Genomic DNA, 9824 nt, shown 5'->3' on the forward strand with positions numbered 1-9824 from the left:
AAGAGACACAAATGGAAAGGAGGAGGACTCAGCTCCTTCTTTGGGACTCACAATAGACATCATGCTTATCTTTCAGTGAAGTCTGTATCTGAACCTAGGTAACCTCTAAAATTAAATAGGATGGGTGGGTGAAAGCATCTAAATTCTGCCTGAATGGCACATAAGGTACATTAATACCTTGTTGAATGTCTGCTGGTGATTCTGCTCTTGAAGTCTGATTTTTTTTTTTTTTTTAATATACAGACTCTTCTCTGTCAGTGCAAAGGCAGTCAATAATTTAACTGAAAAGCTAGCCATACAGTAAATGACCACAGTGCTAAATGGCTGTAATACAAGCCATGGCATATGCAAGTAATTTTCAAAAAGGAGTGCATTTGGACATTGCTCTGAAGAAAAAAAGATTGTAGGGAAAAACGGGAAGCAGGATACTATCTTTTGAAAGTAATAGCACACAGTGCAGGCTCCAAAATGTTCCATAATCATTTGTGGTATAGCCTCAGGGCAAGGAAATATTATCATTAAAAAGAAGTAATTTGAGTGAAGCTGGAGATCATAACATTCCACTTACCAGTTGCAAATGCATACCGTCAAAACACAGGTTTCCAATAATACACAGAGGCTTTCTCTGCTTCTTTTGATCTGTTAGCATGTAACAAATATACTTTCCTTCTCTGACATTGAACTTAGGAAAGTAAATAAAATCAAAACCATACTTAAAGCACTGACTCACAGAAAACATTATGCTTATATGTATGTCAAAGGCATATGTTATATTAGTCATTATAATTAAAATAATACACACATCTGTTTTACAATGAAATGTGAGTAATGTGCCACTAATTACTAACATCTGTAGTTCTTTCTAGCTATGATATTTCCATTTTTAAATACTGCACAATCTGTGGATTAATAAACTGTGCAAAAGCACATTTAAAATTTAAATTTAAAAACTATAATACACTGCGCCATACTTTGATTTCACTTATATCAGCATTTGTTTTCAGGGACTTCCTGGCTTTCCATGAATTGTCTGTTTTGCCCCCTACAGCAACCAGAACAGATGTTCAACAACTGGACCGATACTTTTTCCCTGCCTTCCCGGAGAAATGGGCCTAAGCTTGCCTCCTCTTTAGGGCAAGGGTAGCTCTCCTGGGGGCCTGTGTCTTGGAATAATTGTGTCCTTTCAGCACTGTTCAGCACTCTGAGAGCTTTCTTATTTCCTGAAAGGTGTCCCTAAAGCCTTCTTCAGTTGTTTTGGTCACTCTTTCTCTGATGGGTGCTCTGTCTTGATCAGACTTGCCATGTTAAGATCAGCAATAAGATTTTCCTTCTTCACCAAGTTTTAGAAAATTGTCTTGTTTCCGGTTTGTTAACTGTCCATACAACTAATTCTTACAGTTCTTTAATGGGCTTTGCCTTTGACCTATTTTATCCTCAGTGCAGTGCTAATACAACTGTTCCCAGCATTACACTGACTTGCACATCAGAGACAAAATTAGTAAGCATCCCACAGCTGGCAGCCAAATCATGTTTTGTAGCCATGCTGTCCAGACTTCCCCAGAAGTAGCAGTGTTGATGTTACCATCATTGAACTTGCCAGGCCTTGCTTGCCATCTCGTCAAGAATTATGGCTCTTGCATAATTTTAAACTCTGGGCATGGCTTTGGCTTGTGTGCCGAGTCACTTACTGTTGTTCTGGACTCTGAGCTCCACAGACGGGTCCTGTCTTGATTTTTTTACTTATGGTGGTTTTGTATGCTATTGCGGCCACAGTATCAGAGCGGCCTGCACTCTGTCAGCTTCAGTCAAGTCTGAATGACTTTCTTTGCTTGGCTGATTCCAGATGTTTTGCCGGAGTTTATTTCTGGGTTTTTCATGAGCCCGTCTCTGAATTCCCTGTGTGTGTGTGTGTGTGTGTGTGTCTTAACACCAATGAAGAGCTGTTCTCTTATCAGGGACCTGGTTAGTTAACTCCCATCCTTCCCAACACCCTTTATCCCCCTTCCAGAAAAAATGTCCATCTTTCAAGTCTTAGATCTGTTACAAACTCCTTTTATACTTTCCATTCCCCCTGCATTAATGAATCTTGTTCCATTTTTGCATGGAATGCAGTCCTCCTTAAGATACCGCAATCCATTTTTATTGTGAACCTCTTGGCTGTCTTATTTGAAAACTATTAAAAACCTCAAGCCTTTGAGATCCAACTTTTATCAGAAATAAATTGACTTTCTGCCCAGTATTCTTCTGATAACATTCATTGTTTGTAGCTGTAGAAACTGTGCAGTTCTTCTCTAAGGGTTTTTTCACTAGCGGGGAGTTTACCCACTCCATTATTCATTCCTGCAGAATAGTTTGATTCTCCCCCGATACCATACTTTGTCCTGAGATAACGCCAAGTCTGGGAGTCTGACAGACTGTAAATGTGATATTCAAATATGTCAGCATTGCTCTGCATGAACCTCCATCGAACTGAATGTTTCCTTCTACGTGTTTCGTACCAGAACTTTTTAAATGCACAGCTCCACACATGCTGTGAACACTCCTTTTTCCCCAGGACATTTACCTTTCCACCCCTCTTTTCTATGCCCCACAATGGCATTGAGGAGGAGGAAAATTAAAAGACCTTAATGCACCCTGCAGCCCAGGGCTGTGAATTCCTCCCAGCTGCCTGCAGAGTGTTAATGGACACTGTACAGACCAAAAAGGGACAGAAGGAATCTGTCCCAATAGTTCTTAAAGCTTCACCTCTGTTGCTAATGACACCTTTGAGAGCTAATGAAATAGTTTTCAGCTATGGGTCTGGTCTCTGCTAATGCTCAGGAGTGTGAGCATACAAATAGTATTGCATGCTCCAATGGGAAGCTTACTTGGGCAAAATTCCCACTGAGGTCAGCTGGGCTTTCCCCAGAGCAATCCTTGCCTAATAAATCCCTTAATGATAACAATTATTGAGTTTGGGGTTGTAGTTAAATATAGGGATATTTTAAATTAAAAAATACATGGGCTGTGCTCTCCTCTTGTCTGCAGTGCTCTTTCCTGCAGTAATTCCATAAAGTTACAGTCTTTGTTGGTGTATAGCTGAGTGCAGAATCATGCCTCCTATTACCACTTGAAATAACTCATGAAAAAGCCTCAGTTTTATACAATTTATTCCAAATATGAATTTATGGCTTTAAACTAGTGAACAGCATGGCATCTAATGACTCCTGGAGTATCTTAACCATAAAATAAAATTAAGGAAAGTTCTTACTTTCCCTAAATGAAGGTGTGATGGCAGAGTGGTTACAACATCTGGCTTTTTGCCCGAGGTGTAAGCTCCCTTGTTGTGCTAGCGATGAGTGTTTTCAAGGCAGGTAGAGAATCAGATCTTGCTGCTTTGAGGCGTTTCTTGGCCAACTCAGTTGTAAGTGGGTACCAGTCATTCCAGCTGAGAGTCAGAAAGGCAGCTGCCTGTGATAAAAACTTTTCTATTTTCTTAAATGTGTTTTGCCACAGAGTTGGCATGTATTGGCTGTGCCAGTCTGATGGGCTGAACTGGCTTGTCTTAAATTGTAGCCGTTTTCCTACTACTTCTGCTGGGAGCTGTGTATTTCAAGTGTAAGTATTTACATCTTGTGAGCAGCAGAACTAATGAAATCTGCTTCCCAACAGATTTGTGTTATGCACTTGGTTGACATTAGCTAAATATGGCTAAGGCTATTATTAGGTGTCAGGTAATCTGTAAAGAGAGATCTAGAGAATGCCTCAGCCTTGGGAAAAGCTTCAAATGGGGTTTTGTGTCTTCTTAGGCACTAGGATCCACACTGCACAGAGGACTGATAAGGTCTTTTTCTAGCTGCTTGTCTTCATGAAATCTACTGGAATGTAACTATCTTGGAGGCTTCTGCCCTTCCGTCAAGTTCTGATAGAAACTGGCCAATCTATTCAAACATTGGTGGGAGGAGGCTGTCTTGGCCTGAGCTCCAAAATTTTCTGAAAGGAAAGATTCCCCAAATCCTAGCACTTTATGGTGGATCCATGCTGTCAAACATGAAGTCTGAAAGGATCTGCCATGGGTGGGTTACTACCACATGTACTAGGAAATACCCTGAGTTCAGTTATTCCAGCGACCATTAACAATGCTCTGAATCCATGTTACAGTCGGGCTGCAGCCAGCAGTGCGTAGGGATTAGTCTGCTTAAACTGACTCTTGACTTGCAGTTTAGGCAAAATCTGTATGACCCTGCTATGGTAATTAACATTGCTTTAAAACTGGATCTGCTTCTCCTCTTGTGCCTTTTAATATCCACACAACTCAATTGCTTTGATTTTCTCTTGATTTCACCCCCACATGAAAGAGGCTGATTTTTACTCTCAGTATGAAGTTGCATTGACTTCTTCAATGCCATTACATTAGTATCAATTGGCAGTGTCCAAAAGGACTAAAAGGCATAATCCAGAATGAAACAGAAGAAATTCTCATCTGACAGGCCAGCCACGGTCAGGTACTACTGTTAGATACTAGATTTTCCCAGGAAATTGCAGTATGGAAGACAGGAACTTTGAGAACTGAGGAGAGTTAAATCCATGCATACTGTAAATTTCTGTAGTATGTAGAAATTCAGCAAATAAATATGTAAATACTTCTTACTGAATTCTTAGAGTTCTTACCCAAGTCAGAGAAAGTCTCCTGTTATCCAGAGTCCTTAACTCATGGAAGGGGATTTTAAGGAGAATTTCTGTGGAGCCCTGTGTACTTCCTATCAGCCACTTGTATGTGGGAATCAAGCCATTTATCTATACAGTTCCTGACTCTGGAGCAATTAAAATCTCAGCCATAATGTTATATTAACACAGAATTCGGTGTGCCTAATGACATATTAAATCTTCCTAAATTATAGCTAAATTACAAAAAGGACTAATTTACCAAAACCAGTTAATAAATGTTTAGAAAAGGAAGCTAATTGAATTATCCCTTGTTTGTCAGAGACAGATAATCTCCTTGTGAGAAATCTCATTTTTTCTGAAGCATGATTAATTGGCCTGACGAGTCAGAGATTATGACAAATTACACAGGAGGAGACAATAAATAAGTCAGTAGGAAGGCTTGGGAGCAGAGAACTAGCAGCTGTTACTTGGTTTGAGGCTCGGTACTGCTTCTGGTTTCACCCTGACCCTTGTGTGGTTTCCTTGCTCCTGCTGCAGACAAGCCACGCAGCAGTCACAGCCACCCTTTGCTTGTTTCCCCCACATGATCTCAGCCTCAGCCCGATTCAGATCAATAGCATCACCTCCCCAAAAGAATGCCTGAAAAACCACATGCTTCTAGGCCAACGACTGGTTTCTACTTACTGAATAATCAAGGACATAAGATGAATGGTTTTTTTTCCTTAGTCACAGTGGGAAGGCATTTATGGCTCACATAGAAGATCCAGTTACAGCTTCATCTTATTCCCATTAAACTCAATGGAGAAATTAAAATCAGTTGTAGCTGTGCTTGACTCTGAATGCAAAGTGTGTCTTCACTAAGCCCTTCAATGCGTTGTACCTAAGAGACTACACTGCACAAGTCTACACTCCTTTAGGAGAAGGCTTCAGCGCATGCACTGAGACTGCGCAATTTTAGTGTGTGTTGTTGGGCTGTGGCTCAAGCTTCAAGCTCCAACAATAAGCAGAGAAGAGCCAAGGGTGGGATGTGTGCTGGTGCACCAAGCTGCAGGCTGCTCCACCTGGGCACAGACTGAGGATGAGGCTGGTGCTGAGGTGCCAAATAAGGTCTTTTGCTCTTCCTCTCCTAACTATCTGATCTGAGTGTCTTTCAGTCTAATTCATGAAAAGCACAGGGCAAGGGCGTCAAAATTTGATCTTGATATTTAAACTCTGTGTAAAATGTTGTCTGCTTTCATCATCTTGTTTGAAAAGCCTGGCAGGTGGTAGAACTGAATGAAAAGTTTATTGGTTTTATCGACGTGGTATCATGTGGGCTTGAGAATCGTTTTCCATTTGCACCCTCTTGTATGCGTAGATTATGCTATTTAACAGGAACTAGATTTGAGTTATTGTCTCATTAACATTATTTGGAAAATGTTATGAATTATATCTAAATTATTTATTAATGTGCTGCATTGGTATCTGGATGATAGTACTCAAGGAAACCAACTGTAGGAATCATTTCTATGCAGGGGATGCAGGACTAAGGCAGTGATCTTGTTGGGTAAGTTTAAGAGAAATCTCAATATAGCAGGGGGAAAGGGAATGGAGATGGGCAAACTCATTTACTATTGGCATTGCACAGTAGTTGGATATACATGATATTTACATTTAAATGCCAATGCATACTTTTAGTTTACACCTCTAACCCACCTCTGCCAGTCTCTAGTGGAAATCATTTGCACATGAGTTCCCAGCAGTATGCAGTGGGCTTTTCCTGCACTACATCTTGGAGTAATTTTGAAAGGAGATGCAGGGCTAGGCTTTTGCCCTTTGTAAGCCGGGAACTTCTTGGACTTGGTGTGTGTCACAGGGAAGGAACTGCCTGTCCGGTAGCAAGCAGGTATGGGCCTGTTGTTTACCGAGCTTGTGTTCGTAACCCTGAGAATTCAAAAATCCCTAAACACATTCAAAATAATCCTGACGGTTTACAAGTTTGGGGGGTTCTTAGTTAGAACTATTGATCTCCCAGTTTCTGAGTCTTTATGATGTAGCAGAGATCAGAACTTTTAACTGTTCTCTACAGCCTCAAGAGCAAGGTACATTTTAAATTAAAGTGGGGGTTGCCACAGCCACATGATTTAGAGACCTAGTATCTCAAGTAGAGTATCAGGTAGTGCAAAACTTCAGGTTAAATAATGACTGTTGGCAGCACTCTGCTTTTTCTGTTGTTCCTGACTCTGCTAAAGCAGTGATTTGAGGCAATTGTGAGTTCACATATCCTGCCTTTTCCTGTGCAATCACTTTTTCCCCCTTCCCAGCATCAGAGAGTTCTCTCTTATATTTCGTACTCCTTTATATCATCAGTTTGCTTATCTGAAAAAGCAATTTCCCCGGCATCCCCAGCCAAGTCCCTGTGAACCTGCCACTGTCCCCAGTCCCATACCAAATGCATCCAGTCAGCTTCTCATACCAGGACCCCCCGAGGTACCTCAGAGCCTCTCCAGCTCTACTTTGGGTGCTGCATCCCTTTGGCAGGAAGGAGCAGAAGCCCCCAGTAAGGACAGTCCCAAAGGAAACAGCCGGGTACCTGTAGCCTTTGAGACCTGAGGTCAGGGGCCCTCCCTCAGGACAAAAAAATGTCAACAGCCTCCCAAAGACGGACCTGGGTTGGAACAGTAAGGTCTCAGAGCTGTCAGAGGTACTCAGTGTGTGAGGGGCAGATTCACCAAGCAGCCTGCCCAGCCTTCACAGTTGCTTTGCCAGTTGCTGTTAGAACTGCTCATCCTGCGAATATGCAGCAACGTTTTCTTCTAAGTAGCTCTTTTATGTTTTGTATGCATTTCAAGGTGGCAGCTCTTTTGAAGGCGTTCCTGCAGGAGCCCTTGTGCACTCACCACAGGTTTCCATTGCTTCCTGGTGTCACTCTAATGACTTTAAATATCACCCAGCTTAAAACATACAGGGGTTGTTCCCAAAAGGGGAGAACAGCCAGTGTTTTATATTCATTGAAGCATTTCAGCCAGTTTTAATCACAACAGAATATGTTTGCATCTGGTCCCAGCCCTGTGAGTCCTCCCTCAGTACTGTGGAGTAACTGAAAAATATGATTAAAGGTAGTTATTTTAATTGCCCATTGACTCAGAAAGATTTCTGATAGCACTGAGTAGAATCTGATCTGTAAAGGCCTTGTGGATTGTCTGCATCAGGACAGACTGCCATCAGCAGTGCTGTGAGGGATGCAAATGAAACATTGCTAGCCTCCTGTGAGCACTGCATGGGTTACGGGGGTGAACACATTTTTTAATTGAATGCAGAAGATAGAATCTGTGCACTGTACCAGTTTGCCTGTGAAGCATTTGGGCTTGTTATTAGTCCACAGTGTTCAGCCCCAGTGTAATGTCACTGACTTTGCTGAGGCTCCTGTTCGATGCAGTTGTAAGTGAAAGCATGGGGTTCTTCTAGGGCTTAAAGCCTGAAATACGGGAATCAAGACCATATATATTCAAAAAGGTGAAATACTTAACACCTAACCATTCCAAAACCAGCATTTTTGTTGGAGGCAGCAGTGAAGAAGAATGATGGTCTAATAATTAGGTCACCCACATTGAACTTGGAAAACATTGTCTGTATTCTCTGCTCTGCTGATCCTGCATCGGCCTTTGGCGCAGCACTTGGGCTGTTCCATGTCTCATTTCCTGTCTCTGTAAAGAGTGGATGTGCCTTCTTAGGAGTACGTGAATTGCTTTCATGCTGTGTTAGTAGCGACCATGCAAATTCACTGATGTAGTGACAGGGAAGGCAAAGGCCTTTGTGATTTTTTTATGTATAAATATATAGTATATATGGAATCAACTACTTCTGACTGTGGAAGGAAAGTACATCAACAGGACAACTTTTGGCTTAGTGACGCTAAGCAGAAGTTTGCTGTAGGGCGGTACGGTCTTCTAAGAAAGCATTGGCACATACTTGCAATGTTCTTACATTTAGTCTAGATGTTTGCTATTAGCCACTGTGGCAAAGAGGCTATTGGAGAAGATAGACTTTAGTCAGACCTAGGCTGGCTATTCTAATATTACCCGTGTGTAACCAGTGTGATTTTTAGAAGTCTGAAGCCTCCATAGGTCCTATTTATTTCTTCTGCAATTACAGGCACTCTGTATTTCAGACCTGGTCTATACCATCATATAGTGTCATACTTCTCTGTTCTTTCTTTAATTCACACTCTATTTATATTTCTCTCTGTAGGTGAGTATAAACATCCCTTCTTTATCAGGTTTGCTAGGTAGGTGCTTTCCTTTGCTTGTGTTTTTCCCATTTTTGGTTGCTGAGTCAAAGCACTTTTAACAGTCTTTGTGTTTTGTATTTGATTAAGTGTAGTTACAAGAAACAGAAAAAAAAAATACTCTTGACTAAAATGACCTGATTTTTCACTTACAAGTACGAGAGAGGCCAAGAAAGATCAGGTTGCAACTGTTTTGACTATTATGAAGTCTGCCATCCTTTCTGCTTGGGAGGAACTGAATCAGACTCTTCTGCACACCGCCCAGAGCAGATTTGTATCAGTGAGGTCTGATATACAGGACTCCTCCCCCAGGCGCTGCTTTTCTATTCATGCAGTTCTACCGAGTCCAGGAGATTTTTGCCTGATGTATTACCGTGTGAGTGAGTGCTGCACCAAGCTATGTGGCTCCTCCAGTTAGTTAGTCCCAATTTGCACCGGTGCAGCTGACAGCAGGATTTGACCTCAATGATCGCACTGTTGCTGTGGCACATGCATTGTAACTAAAGCCAATACTGCATCGTTATCTCTTTAGAAATGCATGCTGTGTACGCACCTCTTAGCTCACTTCTTGTGTCTACAACTGCGTCCTCTTCTGAATAACTCTATTCACAAGCATCATTATGTTGCTGTGCATCTGCTGTGAGGAGACTGCAGGTCTAGCATGACATAATTGGGGCACGTGTCCAAACCCCGACTCTGAAGTCCTTCCCACTGTTATCCATTCAGGAGAATGCCAGTGATCTCATGGAGAGCTTGAAGTGCTCAGCATGGGCAGGTGTAACCTGTGCTGGACAGGCAAATAGGTGAGCACAGATGCCTATTGTGCTGGTTGTGGGCTGCCTGGGCTGCATCCTCGATCAAGAATTAGTGGAGCTAACAGTGCCTTTTGTCTTTTGACTGAATGCCTCCA

Source organism: Harpia harpyja, chromosome 10 (genome assembly GCF_026419915.1).
Source record: "Harpia harpyja isolate bHarHar1 chromosome 10, bHarHar1 primary haplotype, whole genome shotgun sequence".
NCBI lineage: Eukaryota > Metazoa > Chordata > Aves > Accipitriformes > Accipitridae > Harpia > Harpia harpyja.